The following is a 19,013-nucleotide window of genomic DNA, read 5'->3' as shown; positions in this document are numbered from 1 at the left end:
CCTCTTTCTTGAGCAGACGGGACATTGGAAGATCACTGCTCAAAGCAAATGGCCAAAAGACATCAAGAACTTCATCAGGTAAAGAAACAGGAGAAAAACGTGTCATCCTCTGAATGCTTTCTCAGGGTTCAACTGGGAGAAATGCTGTCTCCATCTGGGCCTGACAGGAAGAGCAACGACAGGACACAAGAGAGGTCAACTTTGCCAACGAAGGTCAGCGCCACTGAATCCTCCCCAGGCACCCACTGGGATGTTGGATTTTCTGTCTGTCCTGTTCTTCCCACATCCAGTAACAGCAAGGCCAGCTCCTGGCACTGGATTTTACTGGGCCACCATGAATGACACTCGTCTCCACTGCGTAACTGATGACCATCCAAAACCAGCCCTGTCACACCTGCTCTGGTTACAGCTCAAAGGAGCAGTTAGCTCCAAAGTTATCCAGCAGCTCCAGTGTCTGCTGATCAGCTTCAGGGTTTATCTACACTGGTCCTTATATGACAGAAAATCTATTCAGCAGCCTGTGCAACACATGCTCCTTTTACCAACACCGTTCTGTCAGCTAGATTGAAGAAATTCATCTTGTGACATTTAAATAAAAGCAATCACTGCAGTGATCACAAATTTGATGAAAATATTTAATGTTAGCTTTCAGATTCGACACTTCTTAGACACTCAATCCTACTAGATGTTTTAGTCAGTACCAAATATATATTAAAAGGATAAAACAGTTTGAGGTCTGTGTAATCACTGGTGATTCCCTAACCCTTTACCTCCAACTATCATCTAAATCCACTGCATAGTTCCTGCAGCATCCAAGGCCACAGACTTGCTGAGGTATTAAATTTGCAGACAGTAATCAACAGCTGCATGCTGAAGGGTACACTATGTTGTTTTTGCTTGCTCTTGTGTGTTCCCATAAAGGTCAGTTATGATAGCAGACAGCACACAATCTTCAAGTCCACAAAAAGAGGTTTCCAAACATTAGTCCTGTGATGATGTTTAAAAAGAGGGAGGTTCTGCTACAGACACTGAAGATGAGAGATTTACAAGCTCGTGGGTTTAAAACGAGGAATAAAGCTGTGCTTTTTATGGAAAACTGTGTTTTTTTAACTTGAAGCCCCATTGGTAAGCTTCGGTTTGGGGTGTTGGTATCGGGGCGACTGTGAAGAAAGAAATCAATTTGTATTTCAGCTACTCTACATCATACTGACTTGAAGGAACCACAATGTGCAAAGTCAGACAGACAGAAGTAGATAGAGTTACAGGCGATGCACACAAGCATACATGACACACTTGTAAGAGCATAATTGCAGCTTAACCAGCTGTGGTAAAGGCGAACATTCATTTACACACAGTGGAACTCCATTTCAATGAGCTGTGCATAATTGCAGTGTATTAAAGCGTGGTCTTTGGGAATTTTTATCCACATGACATTCTGAAATTGAAAGAAAGAAATTGAGAAATCCTTCTGATGGCAGCCCTCTGCCGTTTTCTGGTTCTTCTGTGGAAAAACACATTGTTGAATAATGTCTTTCTCCTGCTTCGCTGTGGCCCTGCCAAAGTGTCACTACGTCCATTCCTATTAAGCATGAGGCGCGTGGCGTTGGCGGGACAGGGTTGAGTTTTCTGGAGTGTGCCATGCGTCATCTGCTTAATAGCCGTTAGCTTTATGAGGGATCGGGGCTGCTTAAAATAAGACTTGGCGGTACCTGGCATGGTTTGTGTTCCTGCAATGACTGACTGCTATGAAGGAGGAGAGGAGCAGTAATAACAAAGCAATGAGCAATAGGAAGAAGTCCATGCATACATATGTAAATTAGGTTAGGATTGGGTTAGCAAATGTGGAATATCGGTGTAAACCAAGATGTAGAAGAGTTCATATCAAGGGCAGCGTCCTTGTAAGCAGTTAACAGGAAAATGTGAAAAGTGAGCTCTCATCTCTCGGGCTCAGGTGGGATTTTTCTGACAGCTCAGACAGAATCAGCACTCAGCCATGTGTTCCTCATGACTGTCCAGTTGTTCCACATAAAATACTTCTGCTTATGTATATGTACACACATGAACACACACACACACACACACACACACACACACACGCCAAGAAAATCAATATACAACTCTCTACTGTATTCAATGTTTCCTATAGAAAAACTACACTAAATGTTTTGCAGCAGCACTCCAAACTGTAACACTTCCCATGTAATAAAAGCTCATAGTAACAGGGTAATCGTATCAATCAGTATGAACTGTACAAATACTGATAGAAAGTGAAAAAAGAACAAGCAAAGTCACTTTGTCTACACAAAAATCATTTGACCACAGAAACCTTCATGAGCACATGATTGAATACATGTGCAGGGCAAAAACAGGTTCAGTAAGCCAACCAGCCAAAATCCGATGACAAAGATGTTCTACACAAGATAACAAATCAAGAAGAAATGGCCAAAAGCTCTGCAGGGACTTACCAGATCACCTTCTTCGTTCAACAGAAACAGCTTTCTACGCAGCAGCAGATACTCAGACGTGCACAAAAACACTAGAGCCTCCCATACAGGATGATACCCACCCGCCAGGTGTGTCAGCTCACCTGGAAAGACCTGAAATTCGAGTTCCTCCTGCCTAAGGGTTGACTGCGCTCCACCCACTTTTAATTTACACTACAACTCAATAGTAAAGAGACAGAAAGGGTGTTAACCAGTTTGACCCTGGCACAAAAAAAAACAAGTCTTATCTTGGTCTTCTCCGAAACTGGAAACTTTTATTTGACTTTGATTTTACATACAGCCTTGCTTCTGTTTGGCTAAACATGCTTTTAAGTATACTATAGAAACGTATCAATCAAACTATATTTCCTTCTGTCATACACAATGTAACAAAAAGGTCCAGATAAAGTGCTTAGTAAACGCAATACAGTGTAGTCTTTTCAAAACGTAATAACAACAAATAACCACTAGATGGTGCAATCAGCTCACTAAATATTTTCACTGCTCAGCCACCAGGAGCAAAAACTACTTTGGAGAATAGCTGACAGCTTACATTCACATTGTTGCTTCAGTTTGTGTATTTTTTGTGTGTGTGAGTGTCCCCATCATGACCTCAAGATGTGCCTCAGTGTGCCAGTAAATACAGGGATCGGTAATCTCATCCACTGCCTGCCAGGCAGGGCCCCATTATTCCTCCACAGAGGAGGCAGTTTTGTTCTTGATGCTCATTTAGTTAAGGTGGCACACAAAGACAGAAAATTATAATTCTTATTAACAAATCAGATTACAATGGATTTTGAGAAGAAAAAAAAGGAATTGATTAAGAGTATTGTAGTGCAATCATTTTGCAAGACTTGAGCAAGTTGCCAGTTGTACACATTATCTGAGCTTTTTTCATTGAACACTTAATTCAACCCTGATCTGCCAAAAGAGGCATATAAAGAAAGCAGATAAATGGTCATTTCAAGCAGATATTCTTTTTCAAACACAGCTTTGCAGATGCATGGCCAAAAATCCTTGATAAGGCTTTTTCAGGAGCATTAACGTACCATTTGCCATTTTCCTCCAAGTATACTGAATGGGGACATCTATTACCTGCGTAACCTTCTTACTAAGTTGAAACTAACAGATAATGATAATAAATGGGAGATTAATTGTCCATAATAATACAACAGCACTGCTATAATACACAGTGTGTTTCTTTGTCCACAAACTCATCGTAGACCATCAGGTGTTGAACAACCAAACCTTTCCCACAGGTACATCTTAGGCTCCTGAAGGTTCTTATCTAGATCAGATGTCATTATTTCACAGATTATTTCACATATGCCCACGATGAATACATGTCACCCTTTGATTACAGCTCTATCTTAAAGACCTCATAGCATCAAATTATCTCGCTGAACATGTTCACTTCCTGTTTAAAATGAGTTCTTTCTCCCCCCGTGTTTGCTTATAGGAGAGTGTCTGCTTGTTGGGGTTTTCTCACTAATATTGTAGGACATTTACATCACAAGCCCCTTGAAGCGGCCGTTAATGTTAATTGATGCTGCATAAATTAAACCTTGCTGAAAGGAACAGTGTGTTACTTAATGCTTATAAAGTTTTTAGCAGGAGAAAAAATTATTTTTACCATAAAACCTGAAAGATATAGTCCAAGTCTTGTGCAGTCTAATTGTATTTTTTAAATCTCTTTTCTGATGATATTCAAATGTTCAACATATTTTGTATACTCCTAACAGAAGAAAGAGTAATTGCCATGTCATAAAGCCTATAAACAATGACTCATTAAAAATACAAATATACAGTACATTTGTTTCAAATGCTCCAGTGTACAGTCAGCTACTTGCTTGTCCTTAACACCTCCTCCTCCACCTCTTTGTTCTCCTCCTGTCACTCCCCTCTGGTTCCCATGCAGACATAGCAGCTCTTTGTCTGTCTCTGACCCATCAACAAGGAGAGGAGGCCAAAGTGACTATCAGTTGCCACTGACACATTCCACTTTCTCTCTCACACACACACACACACACACACACACACCGTGTTGAACCAGTCATTAACCAATTACATTGATCCTAGACATCAGATGGAGAACAAAAAGGCGGAGGGTGGATATAGTGGGAGTGGTGGTGCAGAGAAAAGAGGAGTAAAACACACTTTGCTTAATCACATAATATCATTGATTTGAGTACTTCACTTAAACCCCACAGGACTCAAAGTCCCTGAATGAAATTGTGTTTATTTATAGTGAGGGAGATGCTAATGCATGACTCTTCTTCACACACACACACACACACACACACACACACACACACACACACACACACACACACACACACACACACTTCAATTTCCATTCATTACATGAGCAAATAAAATAAACCTACAGTGAGAGGGACAGAGAGAGAACAGCAGGTAGCCATAAGCCTCTCTAATCTCTATGTCCCTCCAAATGCCAGTGTTGCCGGGTAGCCTACATCCTCACCAGATATTACCGGAGTGAAGTGCTCTACCTGGAGTGCACTGTAGGTGAGGAGGGGGTGAGAGAGAGAGATATACAGATAGAATAAAGGAAAGAGAGAGAACGAGAGAGTTTGACAGACGGATGGGATGAAGCCGATAAGAAAGCAGGAATGCGGCCTGCAGACAGGCCGATAAGTTAAAGTACGGTCTGCCTACTTTTCATGCATGTTGACACACACGCCCACCCACTGTGAGTGTTTAACATATGAGTTACCAAAGCTGCAGTGGAAAGTGGAAGCGAGCCCATTAACACGTGCATAATTAATACATGTAGAAAGCAAGAGGAAAGAGCAACAATGAGGAGAATATAAAAGAATATCACCTAAATAAAGGTAGATAAAAAAAAAAAAAAAAAGAAGTGTAGCATTTACTCATCCCAATGACACCAGCTGTATCTCACGCTCCTAGCTGCACTCTAATGCTGTTTGGCCCATTTTAGCCCAAAATAACTCTCACTGCCACTATAAATAATCCCTTGTAGTATCAACAAGCATTGTGGTAATATTCGAGGCACAAAGCTAGCCATGTCAAGACAACTTCAGAGCAAAGATAACTATGAGTCAGATACATTTACAGCCGTACAGGTCCATCAGTAAGGCTGCACTTACTTGGATGGGTGTTTCATCTGTTTCATAGGAATTCTGTCATAAACCAGAGGATTGGAAACTTTTCTGTATATATTATATGTAACACTTTACATAATTGGAGAAATTGTGTCTAACGTTGTCGTTAGCGACAAAAAGGTTCCTGCTTCAAACTTCCTGGTCAGCCGAGACCTTCCTGTGTGTTGCTTGTATGTCCTTGCAGGTTCCTCCCACAGTCCACAGACATGCATTTCAAGTTAACCCCAGGTGTAATCACGCTGATGATGTGGAAGTCTAAAATCTCACAAAAAAACTGTATGTATCAAATATGGCGTTAATGATCTATGAACATTTTTATAGATTTTATATTTATGAGTTTGTTTTAGTAATGGTGTTTGTAGCATCTTACATATTGTAATTGTAATAATAAATTAATTAATTAATCAAGAAAAATACAGAGATGTATAGATAAATAGACATTTGACTGTTGATCCATGGCACCCAACACCAATGTCCACATGTAAGACATTCACTGTATTTTAAAAGCAAAGAGACTCCAGCGTGCAGTCTCTGTAGTTGCACCACTCAAACAAAAAACAGAAGAAATTGGTCAGAAGTCTGAAAACCTGGTAATTTTTGAGGACGTACAGCTTGAGTAAAATCCAAGACCTTAGTAGACAGCTGCATGGATTAAAACTGCAGCTGATGCAGGTCAGAGCTAGAGCTGGTAAGGTCATGCTACTGCAGTAACAAATATCACCATCATCGTGCTCAGGAGATGGAGAGATAAACGCTTAAGTGATGGTTTGCGTGATGAGCTCTTAACTCCCATAATTCACTTAGAAGTCATAAACTAAGAGTCCCTCTGAGCAGGTAGACATCTGCCTGCTCGTAGATTACAAAACTGCCATGTAAGTGAACGTCCGCTCTAAAAATAGGGCTTTTATTTCATTAATCCCCAGAGAGGTGGGCTTTTTGGAAATGTTGCCTTTTGACTTGATATAAAAATATCCTGAGCTTCGCAGACTCAAATGCAACTGTAACAGGATCATTTTCCATTTCGGGCTGGTTCAATAACTCCAGGTTACTGACTCTGGTGTCATTCTCTTGAAGACACAGCATTATAGCACATTCTGGCCCAATGCAAAGAGAAAATCCTTAGCAGACTGTGAGCAAGCATTTAATTCTTTTATAGCATACTGGGACGCATACGCTAAACTGACCAACAATAAAAACAACACTTAATCTCATCTTGTGATTTATCATCATAATGTTGATCACCTGCCACATGTTTAAAAACTACTAAAACTGTCTTTAATCTTTTTATGTTGTCACTATTTATCTACTCTGATAACAGAGCAGGATCCAAGTCCACCTCTCACAGTATAACAGGTGCTATGAGGGTGGAGGCAAGAATAGAAGCTGGCACGCCAAGGGAATAACAACGGAAGGTATATGGCTGAAGCAATCCTTGCTGCGAAACATCACTTGCAGCGACTGATAATCTGAGGGCTAAGCTGCTTATGTTGGAAAACAAACATTACTAGATGCCACCCAGCTGGTGGTGGAGCAAGAGCTCGGTCAAAAACTGGACCCCAGAGTGAAAAGCACATGGCTGTGTGTCCAGAGCTCTGCTTCACTGCAAGTAAACAAAGATATTCAAGAAAAAATTATCAAAACACATCCGAGAGGAATGTGTTGTGTAGCCATGTAACCACATCAGTGGTTTACAGTCACAAAACAAAAACTATTCACAGACTCCTTTAAACAGGAAGAAATGTGTTTTAACCACACACCAACAGCAGTTTTAACTAGAAGCTGTTATTATCTCAACTTTTTGCCTATCTGGGGGGGGGGTTACCATGCCACCCACTGGAGCCACTTCCTCCAATAAGCCTCCACAGTTTGGCTATGGTCTTGCCCCCTCCGTGACACAAACACAGGTTTAAATCAGCCGGGGTGACAGTCATCCTACGTGCGTCCAACATAGTTTCTAACTGCCAAGGAAAGTCCAAACCACCGAGCAACCTCAAAGCTGCCAAATCCTCAATTCTACTCTCTCTGCGTGTCACACAGAAGCTATTCAAGGAACAAACTAAAGGATGTCAGGTCAGCACTCCTGCCATTTGGTGGCGATTGTTTCTCGGAGCAGATAAAGATACACTGTTTGCAATAAGTTAGCTGTCCAGTGAAGGCAGGAGCTACAAAGTGAAATTTTAATCAGAAGTAATCAGTGTTGTGGCTGAAAGCAATGGCCTGGTCCATTTAAAACTGCACAGTCAATAAAAACATGTCTGCTGGAGTTCCCAAAATTACTGGATTTGCTCAAAAACTGCACAAATTTGAAACACGAGCTTTCAAAGATGTGCGACTAATGCCTCATCCATTCAGTGTTAACGGCTTCTGGGAATCCATTTGAAAAGGTAGGATGTACCAGCTTTGACTAAAACCCAGAGTGCTTCTTTGCAAAACAGGGGTTAAAAAGTCAGAAAACAAACCAAACTCTTCTCCATCACCGTGAGGAACAGGAGGCAGTTTCCTCCACCTCTGCCTCCTGTTAGTCATTTGTCCACTCACCCCCTCTATGATCCCTTTCAGAGTAATGAAGCAAGGCCTCCAGATGACCCAGACCTAAAATGAAGCAGCAGAGACCTACACTAAGCTCAGTAATAAATAGGAGGCTGTACAGAGTCCCCATCTTAAAAGAGAAAAGCTGGTAAAACCTGACTTTTCTTTCAAGATAGAAGCTGGCAGGAATTCAGCTTTCATATATTATACAAAAACTATAAAATTGTTCTTGGTTAACCACAGAGTATATTTCCTTAAAAGTCCTGTGATACATACAGTTATGTAACGACTAGCACAGAAAGCATTCGACAAACCAGCAAAACTCAATATGGAGACTGTAGGCAATGAAGCATGACTTTATCAGCTAAGCTCTGCTATGTTTCTTTGCCTCATCAGGTGAAACTCTACACTGTTCCCACATTGAACAATGAAATGTGAGAACATCTGTCAAGCGTGCGCGTGTGTGCACGTGTGTCTAACAACATCATTATCAAGTCATCGTGACAATGCATGTTGAGAGACAAGCTGGGAAAACTAGCCTGCTGAGAGAACCGGATCATCACCAATAAGACAGGAAAGGATTTAGATGTGCGGCTGTACACTGACTCACTTTCCCCTCACGTTCATAATTTAACACAAGCCCGGTGCATAAACACCCAATCTTTATAACAAACTGTTAGGACACATCCTACATCTGGTAGATGAACTTTCATGATACAAGAATAAATCAATTCACAATAATGCTAATTGTGTTTATACAAAGCCTTGATCCCAAACTGCAATTCCCACTGTGAGGAAGAGACTGAGAATCGTTCCATAATCTTTGAGGTCGTCCAGCCTCAACTTTAAATTTAGTAAACTTACTGAATTGGTATTAATGTGAGGGTCACAGGCTGTTATTTATGGTGTCCCCTTTTCTCCTCTGTTATTCTTTTTGCTCCTTTTTTACTGCACATGCACACGTTGTGTGTGGAGCGGAGTTGACAAGAGGCAGGCGAAGTGAAATACCATTAATGGAGTTGGCGACAACATGCAAGTGCAGTAAAAGCTTCCAAACAAGCGTTACAACAAGCATACTGAGAGTGAAAGTGAGTGAATGCAGGAGGGGGAGAGAGTTTACACTAAAACAAATAAACAGACAAAAAGCTGTTGGTGTAGCTGGAATTAAATACGTCCATGCTGCTGTCACTTTGCTACATTAGCTCTCTTGCTAGCAGCCAATGTGCTGCTGCTGATGTGTCTCATGTGACAAGACTTAACAGTGATATCTGAGGCAATTTTTCATCTCAGAGTCAAATCAATATCCAATACAGTTATTAGATCACTATCACCTATTGGTCAGTATCTTCTCCCCCTTAACGGGCAGACCAATCTCAATGAAACTTTGCACGAACATCGTCACACATACAGCGATTAATAACGTTTACATCTTTAAAAAACATCCATAATAAATCCCAATTGTTCTTATTTTCATCTTCATCATCCCCCTGTGAATGTGATATTGCATGCTCTGTTTGTGTTTCCCATGTCAGCGTACATTGCCATTGATAACTTAACAAAATTTGAATCACAGCTGGAATTTTCTTCATGTCGCCATTAAATACAGAATAAAATTTTTTAAAAACTCTTGCATCCTGGTAAAAAACTACCCATAGGAAGGGTTTCTGCTGTTATTATATAAATATTGCTAATATTATCTTAAAATAGCAAGCTGTTCCACCCTTTTCTGTGTTAACCACTTCAGCCTTTGAATATGCACGATGAACTGTCATATTTCAAGATGTAGTTTCCAAACGTGGACATCCAGTCACAGTTCATTTTAAGAAGATTAAAATCATTTTATTTGCTGAAAATCCTAGCTTTTTATGCCCGCTTGCAGTCCCAATCAAAAGTTTAAGACCACTTGAAACATGGTAGACAGTAGATCCCCTACGTGCGGCCGTCTTCACCACTTGCAGAAATGTTCCCACACCTCATGGAAATGCTTGCGTCAAGCATGCCGCAACAAATTTTTAAAGTGATCAACAATAACGGTGCAGCTACTCATTACTGAGTTCATGTTTGGAACTTTGATTTCTGTTTTGGGGGGTTTACAGGGTTTTTTTGAGGTGTGGTCCTAAACTTTTGATCAGCTGTAAAAGAGCCTGCTTCAGTTTAAGCGTTGTTTTCAATAAATTGCATGCTCAAAAAAATGTTTTGTCTCACTCTCATTTCTTCTTGTTGAATGTTGAAGCTCTACTTGGAACCTTGTTAAGTTCCCACCATGCTAAATATGATTATTTGCCATTTTTCCAAAAAATGGGAAACTTTGGATCCGGACTGTAATTCGTTTAGACTAAAAAGGCATGCAAGTAAAATGTACCTCGGAGACTGATGGATGTCGTTAACCTGGAGACAACATAGCCCACAAGTTCAGTACACTAAGATTGTGTTTGGTTGTCCCTAAATGGTGGATACAGAACCAGAAAACATGACATGTCGTACACAGCAGTAACCCTGCTGAGGTTGACTCTGCTTTATTTCATACCAGATGGAGAAAGTCTGATCGAGCAGATGGACAAAGGTGGTGAGATGGTGTGTGGGAAGCTTTGGTGGCAGAAAATACTGTATTACACCAAAGCTGCTCCTCTGGGGGCAGCAAAACAACTGTCAGCCAGGCTGCCACGATCAGGGTAGTACCACCAGGGCAACAAGCAACTCGCTCTTAGTATAACGTGGGAAATGAAAATGCACTGTAGACAGACAATGCAAAAACAAAAAAAAACAAAAAAAACTCACCTACAATGCTACTGTGTGTGCCACCACGTGAGTCCAATCCTTCCAGCAGATCACGTTTTCAAAACGATATCATCACCAAGGCATCAGACATGAGCAGATGGCACAGATCTATAGAATCAATTGTGCTGTGTCATAAAATATCCACGAGCAGAAGCTTAACCTTGGAGACTGCAAATGCAGCTTTTTCTACTGCAGGGCGGCGTCTCACACAGACACTGGCTGTGAGAATGGGAGTATCACCATAGCTATCCCCTGGCAGAGTGACAGCAGCCATAATGGAGTGTCAGCAATCAGCACCTTCCAAATTACCAACACACACAGGTCAACCTGCGGTTTAATACAGCATGTGTGCATGGGGGGTGAGTGCATGGGGGCGCCAAGGCTTACTGTCTCACTAAATCTTTGCTCTGATGTCTCAGGCTGATAGAGACCATCACAGATTTTGGCTGTGATAGTTGGGAGTTTCCTACAGATTTACATTTTTGCTTAGCTGGCGACGGCATTACTTTAGAGCAGATGAAGCACTACCATCCTGGGGCGACCAGCTTTGGTCCATGAAGGTGGAGTTCAGGTACTTCTTACAATGGAACAAGATGTTTTTTGCAGATGAATGATACTAAGTGCAGACAGAATAACGACCTGAAATGGCCTGAAAGCCGGTTTCTAGTCATAAAACGAGACTAACTGCAAAAATAAAAGTATCCAAGAATGTATCATCGCATATGGCAATGGTCCTCCAGATGGATTAAAAAAAAACAAAAAAAAAAACAACGTAGTAACATGATTTGCCACTTTACTTGGGCAGGCCCATCAAAGTTAAGTCAATGTGTGGGAAAACACTGGTTTTGTAAATTAATTTAGATTTCATGTATAAGGTGATGTGAGATATAAATGTAGTAGGCACAACAATGTAGATCAGGGGTCTCAAACTCGCAACCCAGGGGTCACTTGCAGCCCACGTCATCCCTGCTTGTGGCCTGCATGTTGGCGTGAATGCAGTTTGGCCCTTGAAGTTACTTTTTTTGTTAGGAGGATTTGTTTGTTGTTGAGTACAATGCTAAAATAAGTTCTTTAAAAAGCAAAAAATGATTTAATATGAGGGCAATATGAGCAGGAAGCACACACATGTTGAGATTGGCTGTGTTAGTTCAGTGAGAGAGTTATTTATAAAGAAAACAACTTTCACTAGCAGTCATAAAACTAAAGTGTACATTTTCTGCATTTTTATGTTGTCAAATACAAACAAAATGATAGCAGAACTGCTGCCACGTGTCTGGCCAGAAAGAGAGTACCAATTTATTTATTTAGTAATTCAACGAAAGGCTTCAGTTAGTTAGGACGAGAGAAAAAAATCTCAATAACTATTTGGCTCTACAAAACATTTGATTCATTAGACTCAAGATCAGACATGATGTATCAGTTGATGTTGAATCAATTCACACATGTGCCTGTGCAGGTTTAGCAGAAACGTTTTTTTGGAGGGGGGAAATAGTAACATGCTTTAGGCAATGGCCGAACAATGCCAAATTAAATATATTTCTAGAAACCATGACCTCTAATTTTTGTATCACCTCATATTGTCGAGAGCTTTTAATCTGCGGAACGGAAACCACAGACCGCCATGTATTTCAACATAAGCCTCTGTTTGCAATGACTGTCTTGCTGCTGGTACTTCAGAACTGAATGAGAACAAAACCAAAACCGGGCGAGTTCTTACATGCAATTATGGGCTAGACTCAAAGACATTGTTGGGATTAAGGAGATAGACAAACAGGGTATTCACATAGAATTTAGCTTCTAGTGCTGGGAAAGTGAGAGAATTCACCTGAGGCAGTGAACAGGGGAAACAGATCGGTGCAGCAGTGCATCAGCTGAAGTCAGGGTGGTAGATCAGAAGGCCTGCTAGCACATTCCTCGACATTCATGTTATGCAGTACGGGAAAATATTAGACTGATAAATGAAAAACAGCAGTGTTTATGACCTCTATTTTTCCTGGCAACGCAACAGATTTTGGCTTTGGTTACTGCAAATGAAAGAGGAGGTATAAGCAGGGAGAACAATGCCTCAATTGATTATCAGAGTGGTGCCCCAACTCTAAACATGACTCACCTCATTTAAAACCACAAGTCTTTCAGAGACCAAACTCTAACATCATGTTCGGGGGACTTTGACTCTCTCACTGATGTGCTTGAACTAAATATTCAGACCATATATTCAGTGTTCCTGTGAGAATTAATCAGAAATAATCAGCTGCAGCTTCCTTCAGTGTCCTGTCACATCTATCAGACGGTGCTGAGCCGTCTGAGCTGAGAGACAATAATGATCCCTTTTGTCTACGACAGCCATTCTAAGTGTCTAAGCAGCACCTGTCAGCAGCTAATCAGGTACACAGAGAATCCAACACACATATCTCCATTAATTTCTCCCGTCTCCCAACCCTTTTCATCCCACTCTCTGAAGTGCTCTCATCCCCACACTCCTCCACATTCCACACACACAATGACGTACAGCCAGCACTTCCTCCTCCACTCTAGCAAAATGGGATCAGTTTCCATCGCAGCCTGGCTCCCATCGTCCTGTTGCTTTGTTAGTGAAATCGGAGCTGTGTGGATACAGGTTACTTAGTCTACAATTATAAAAGAAAAAAGTTCTCAAGCTTCAAAAAAAGCTTTACAAAAGGTTTCTACATGCTGTAAGCATGTTTTACTGTGAACTCAGAGAGGATTGTGTAATTAGGTGTAGGTCCTTTCTACCTTTCAGATTCAGTTACAAGGTTAGAGGGTTAAATAGAACTGAACATGTAAACACTTCTCCTGCCTGCTGAAGGGAATTCAACCCGTCTTGGCCTTAGTAATTAAACATGGTCTCTGTTCTAATCCATAGTTTTTCTTCCTTTGTGTTAATTCTTAGTTCTTGTCCTGCTTAGTTTTATGAGTGTTTTCTCAATGAGAAGGAAAACTGTAATTTGGTTACATCATTGGTCCCTCTCTTAGCTAATCCTTGTTTTATTTCCAAGGTTTGTTTTCCCGTTTGTGTTTTTAGTTCCCTTCTTTATTCCTTTTCTGTCCTTGATACTGTCTTGATTGAGTTCACTTGTGTCTGATTGGCCCTTTAACTGTTATGTGTAATAAGTGTGTTTTTCCTCAGTCTTTGTCAGTGCAATAGACCTCATTCACTAATATGTGCATAGAAATGATGTTATTTTGCATAAAAAAATAAGTGCGTATGCGAATTTACTGTCAGATTCATGAAATGCAAATGCATTAGTGAATCAGCATAATTCTAAACCAACAGGATAGTGCAATCAGCATTTTCGTGTCTCCAATTAACTGTATGAGCAAACAGATTTACCTCAAGGTGAAGGAAAGAAAGTGGCAGTGATGTTGTAAGAGAGAAGCCTGTTAAGGCAAGACAGCAGGAGAAAGACCAACTGAAGAAATTTAGACAATAGTGTCCTAGGAGGAAGCCACAAAAGGAACAGCTTTCCAAAGCTTCCAAATAAAAAGCAAAGCTCGGGCTCAGAGTCTGAGGAGGACAAGAAGGTCCAAGGTGGACAAGGGAGTAGGGGTGGGTTTTGATAATCGATTTATCGATTAAAATCGTTTCTAGCTCGGATAACGTGATATCGATTCATTAAAATCCTGAATCGATTTTTTAATATAAATTTATTTTGCCCGAAATGCCAGAATCTCAGGTGAAACCTCACAAAATGTCAACAACCACCAAACAGCTAAAACAGTGAATGAGAGCAGGAACACAATACTTCAACGCACAAGACTGCTGTTGTTTACAGCGCTGTCGGCCGCTGTTTTTTCCTTTTACTTACTTCCAAAAAGAAAACCTAATTTCTGCTGTTCAATGGGCTACTGAACAAATTGAAACGGTAATGTTCATATGTTGATTAATGGTTTTCTTTCGTTTTTGATCTACTGCAGAATATTTTTATAAGATCCCAGGCCAGGAAAATCACCATCATCTTTTTCTGTGTTTTATCTTCAGCTACTTTGACACAAAGGCCTCTGCTGTGATGCTCACACCTTTGATAAAGTCTTGCAAGTGTCAGCTTCCTTTTTATAGATACAAAAATGTGTAAATGTACTGATCTTAATTATAACATTTCTGACTGTCTGAGGCAAAATTTCCCAGATACAAATCGAATTGAATCGAATTGTGGATCGAATTGATTCGGGACCTTGTGAATCAGAATCAAATCGATTCTAGAAATCAGTGACGATACCCAGCCCTACAAGGGACACCTGATCTGTCAACCAAATAAGAGAAAGTTACTAAAAAACATCCATATTCTGGGATATTCTGGACATCTGTGATAGTACGTGAGGACATTAAACAAGGTTGAAAGTCAGTTTTAATGAAAGATAAGATTCTTGTTGCACATGGTCTGAGGCAGTTTTAAATCAGTTTGTTGAATATGAACAAATTAAGGTGTGAAAATAACAATGAATTGCAGATTAAACTCAGATTTGTGCATATCGACTGAATGAGACCCACTGTGCTTTGTATAATTCCTGCTGTTGCTTCCTAATTAGATTCCTAATGTCTGATGTTTATAGTTTTAGGCCTCTGATTGCTTGGTCAAAGTATAACATTTCCTGTTGACCACCCAACTGCCAGTTTATTTTGTACCTGCATATTAGTTCTTTCTATGAACTTCCTCAGAGATGTCTGATAGGTACCAGCGGTTATTCTGTTCAAAAATGCAACTAAAATTGTGTTGAGCTGTGCTGGTGTATGCTGCTTTTCTGCTTTTCCTCATTCGACACACAAACCTTGTATTAGTGAAACCACATTTTGGGCTTTACTGGGAAGTCATGCACAAGTAAGAAGGAAAACTACCCAGTTCAAGACCCCTGAGAATGCTAAATAAACAAATAAAATCAGTTTCCAACTAAAGCTGGTATCAGCTGGCACACACCAAAGAGAAAAAACAACCTTAAAACTTTACTTTGGATCCAACATATTCAAACCATCTAACCACATATTTCTCCAAGTGCAAATGGGATTTGCTATCACTGCAAACCTCTGACACATGTTGAATGTTTCTAGATAAAGTTTTTTCTTGGAAATAACCTCCTTTGGCTGAAAAAGTCCAGATAATGGAATAGTGGAGGAGTACCTGGCCGTTATCTTTACTATAAATGCAAAGCTGAAAGAAGTTGCCTGGGTGGTGAACATGGCAGAACCTCACTGTATCGAGCTGAAACTTTTGTTTTAAAAATGAAAACCTAAAAAACCATTGACAGCCTCAGAGAGGCGGTGGACTGCTGAGTGCCACCAGTGATGATCCCTAGTTCTGTGGATGATGGCCAGGCTAGATGTTCTAATACCTCGTTACGCAACGAGCCATTCACTTCACCCATTCACACTCCCGTCTGTTCAAATCACATAGATGAACTAAAGCATTTTCTAAGCGTTATTAGGCTTCCCCAGCTTTAAAAGAACTGTTAGGGATGAAAGAGGATGTGTGTGAATCAATGGTGAAAGTCAAAAGCTTAATGATGTGGCAAAGGGCCTGCTTGGTGTCTGCACCCGGAATTTCCCACGTTTTATTGTGCAGAACAAGAGTGCACTACACAGAGTACACACTGCTGTCACAGATGTTATTGACAAGAAAAGAGCAAACTGATGAGTGACCTTTAACATGCAAGCGAATTTACCAAAGTGTGCACAATACACTTGGTGATGCATACACACAGTTACTCAAAAGCACTTTCACAGTTGCTTAGACACTGCTTAGTGTTTACTGATGTTGCTCTGCAGTCTAAATGCCAGCAGCTCTGTTGAAGCTTTGAAAACTCAGCCCTATCTAAGGTCTGGGAAAATGAAAAACGTGCAGTTTTCTAACTAAGATTCTGATTAGATATAAAACTTTGGAGTGTCATGTATCAAGCGAAGATACATGCAATAATGGGTTACAGGCAGCTGTAGCCAATCGCTGTGTACTAGGCCTCAACTACACTAAATGGAGTCACTGAACTGCTTTTCAAAACTGTGTTTGATGTTAGTGCCTAATGACTCTTTATTAGTGTAATAATTTGATAAATATTATGACTTGTAGTGATGTTGTTACTGATGAATGTTACTTAGTCCTAATTGGCACCAATAGATGTCCTAATGTTTGTTTTAGTACACTTTACTGATAATAACTTCTACTAGGGGTGGGAGAAAAAATCGATACTGTGTAGTATCGTGATATTTTGTTTGCTAATAATGTATCGATACAGGGACAGCAGAAATCGATATTTTGTTACAAAAAAAGTTTTTATGGACTGGAACATGCTCTGACTTCAGAGCATGTTGATCCTTTTTCTGAGCAAGAATCCTGACATTCCTTCACTGTCCAAATGTGTTTAACTTTTTTTTTGGCAGCAATAAACATGACAGTTTACTTATTTTAATTTAAGACATGTTTTATTTTAATTAAGTTTAAAACTTTTTTATTTAATGTAAAATTATATTTTGTTTTAATTTACTTTCAAATTCTTCAGTTTCTGAATGGGCTGCATAGTTTTCATAAATTGCATAGTTCAGAATAGCTATAATTGTACCAGATGGTTGCATTCAGTTAAGTTGGACTAGACTGTAATACAAACCGTTCAGTTTGTCAACAATAAAACTGACTGAAATGAGAGACTGAGTGTGAGACTTTGATATGAGATAAAATGAATATTGATAAAGTTTACCTTTATGTACAGAATCTGAATTTCACAAAATATTTTAAAAATTGCAATAATATCGTATCGTGCGTTAAGTATTGTGATAATATCGTATTGTGGGATGTATGGTGATTCCCACCTCTAACTTCTACCATCTGGTCCAAATAAGGTAAGATCAGGTTAGAGCAGGGCGATATGACCAAAAATATTTATCACGATATACATTTGAAAATTTGCAATAACGATATAATTGACACTAGACAAAATACTTTATAACTCCTCAACTTTATTGGTGCAAAAAAAAAACAACCATCAATGTATTTTCACTTAAACAAGCAGCTTTTTTATGTGCATTAAAGTTATATAAAAAATTTGCAGTGCAAATGCAAATTCCTTGCTGACAGTTTAACCAAAAGGCATTTCCTGTGGAAATTGGCTGACATATCCTCAGCATAACCATGTATATATCCACAAAACTTAAAAAGCGGTTATACACACACAATACAGTAATATTATGTTGAAGCACAGTATGTATCACTCCGTGAGCCGCCTGCCTACAATAGCCGTAATGCTCTGACAATCCATCAAGCTGTGCGGGTTCGTAGCTTAGCAAAGTTGTACTAAAACATGTGACAGATTTTCCAGCGCCGTGTACCACATAAAATCGTTTCGAGGTCAGTAAACACGATCAGAATTCATACATAAGGCACACGGGATTATAAGGGGCACTGTCGATTTTCAGAAATATCAAAGGATCGATTTTAAGTGCGCCGTATTTTCCAAAAAAACACTGTAATAACGACGCCCTGCTAGCATGCACTACCAAAAATAGTGCTTTGTTGTGTATCTGATGGACGAAAGCTAAACCAGTTCCACACCACTGAAGTTGCAGCATTTTTACAAACCAATTCTGGTTCATCCGTTTCATTTAACGATCCGCTTTCGCTCTCCTCATTCTGCGTCGCCGTGCGTGTGCGTTTTACCCATGTTCTATCGCAATATTTCATTTTCCTATCATTGCCAAACATTACACCGGTATGATATAGCCCAGCCCTAGATCTGGTTCCAAAAAACCAGCAGCGATAATACTAAGCTGCTGTGAGTCTCTTAACCAGGAGGTGATGTCATAGTAGTTCCTGTCATTTTTTATATCGACTCTATGGTCTACACACCTCTCCTCTATCAGTAGCTACTGCTTTCTGTTCCCTTAATACAGTTTTCAGCACCATTAGGAACTTGTATGAACTTCTCCAGTTAAGGACATAAAGAAAGGAAATAAACAAAAGTGGTGTAAGTAACAACATACTGAAATATCACAGGTCATAGCATTTTTTCACACTGCAGTTTGGTCTTTTGAAGTCGAAGCATAGTCAGCTGGATGTGGTTACAACGTTCACACATT

General features: G+C 40.0%; 1 protein-coding gene across 3 annotated transcripts in view; it reads right to left on the bottom strand.

Moving 5' to 3' along the window:
- Positions 1-19,013, bottom strand: part of mpp7a (MAGUK p55 scaffold protein 7a) — a 67,675-nt gene that overhangs the window by 36,939 nt on the left and 11,723 nt on the right. The window contains exon 1 of one of the 3 annotated variants that reach the window (XM_085467542.1): positions 2,466-2,524. The exons of the other annotated variants lie outside the window; for them this stretch is intronic. The gene's annotated coding sequence lies outside the window, so the exon portion shown is untranslated. Of the gene's footprint in view, positions 1-2,465; positions 2,525-19,013 lie in introns of those variants that run through there. 3 annotated transcript variants of the gene reach the window in all.

This window comes from Copadichromis virginalis, linkage group LG9, assembly GCF_057382275.1.
Source record: "Copadichromis virginalis isolate Kocher_CV1m ecotype Utaka linkage group LG9, C_Virginalis_male_GT1.1, whole genome shotgun sequence".
NCBI lineage: Eukaryota > Metazoa > Chordata > Actinopteri > Cichliformes > Cichlidae > Copadichromis > Copadichromis virginalis.
The sequence above is the reverse complement of the archived record's forward strand: the minus strand, read 5'-3'. Positions and strand labels throughout refer to the sequence as shown.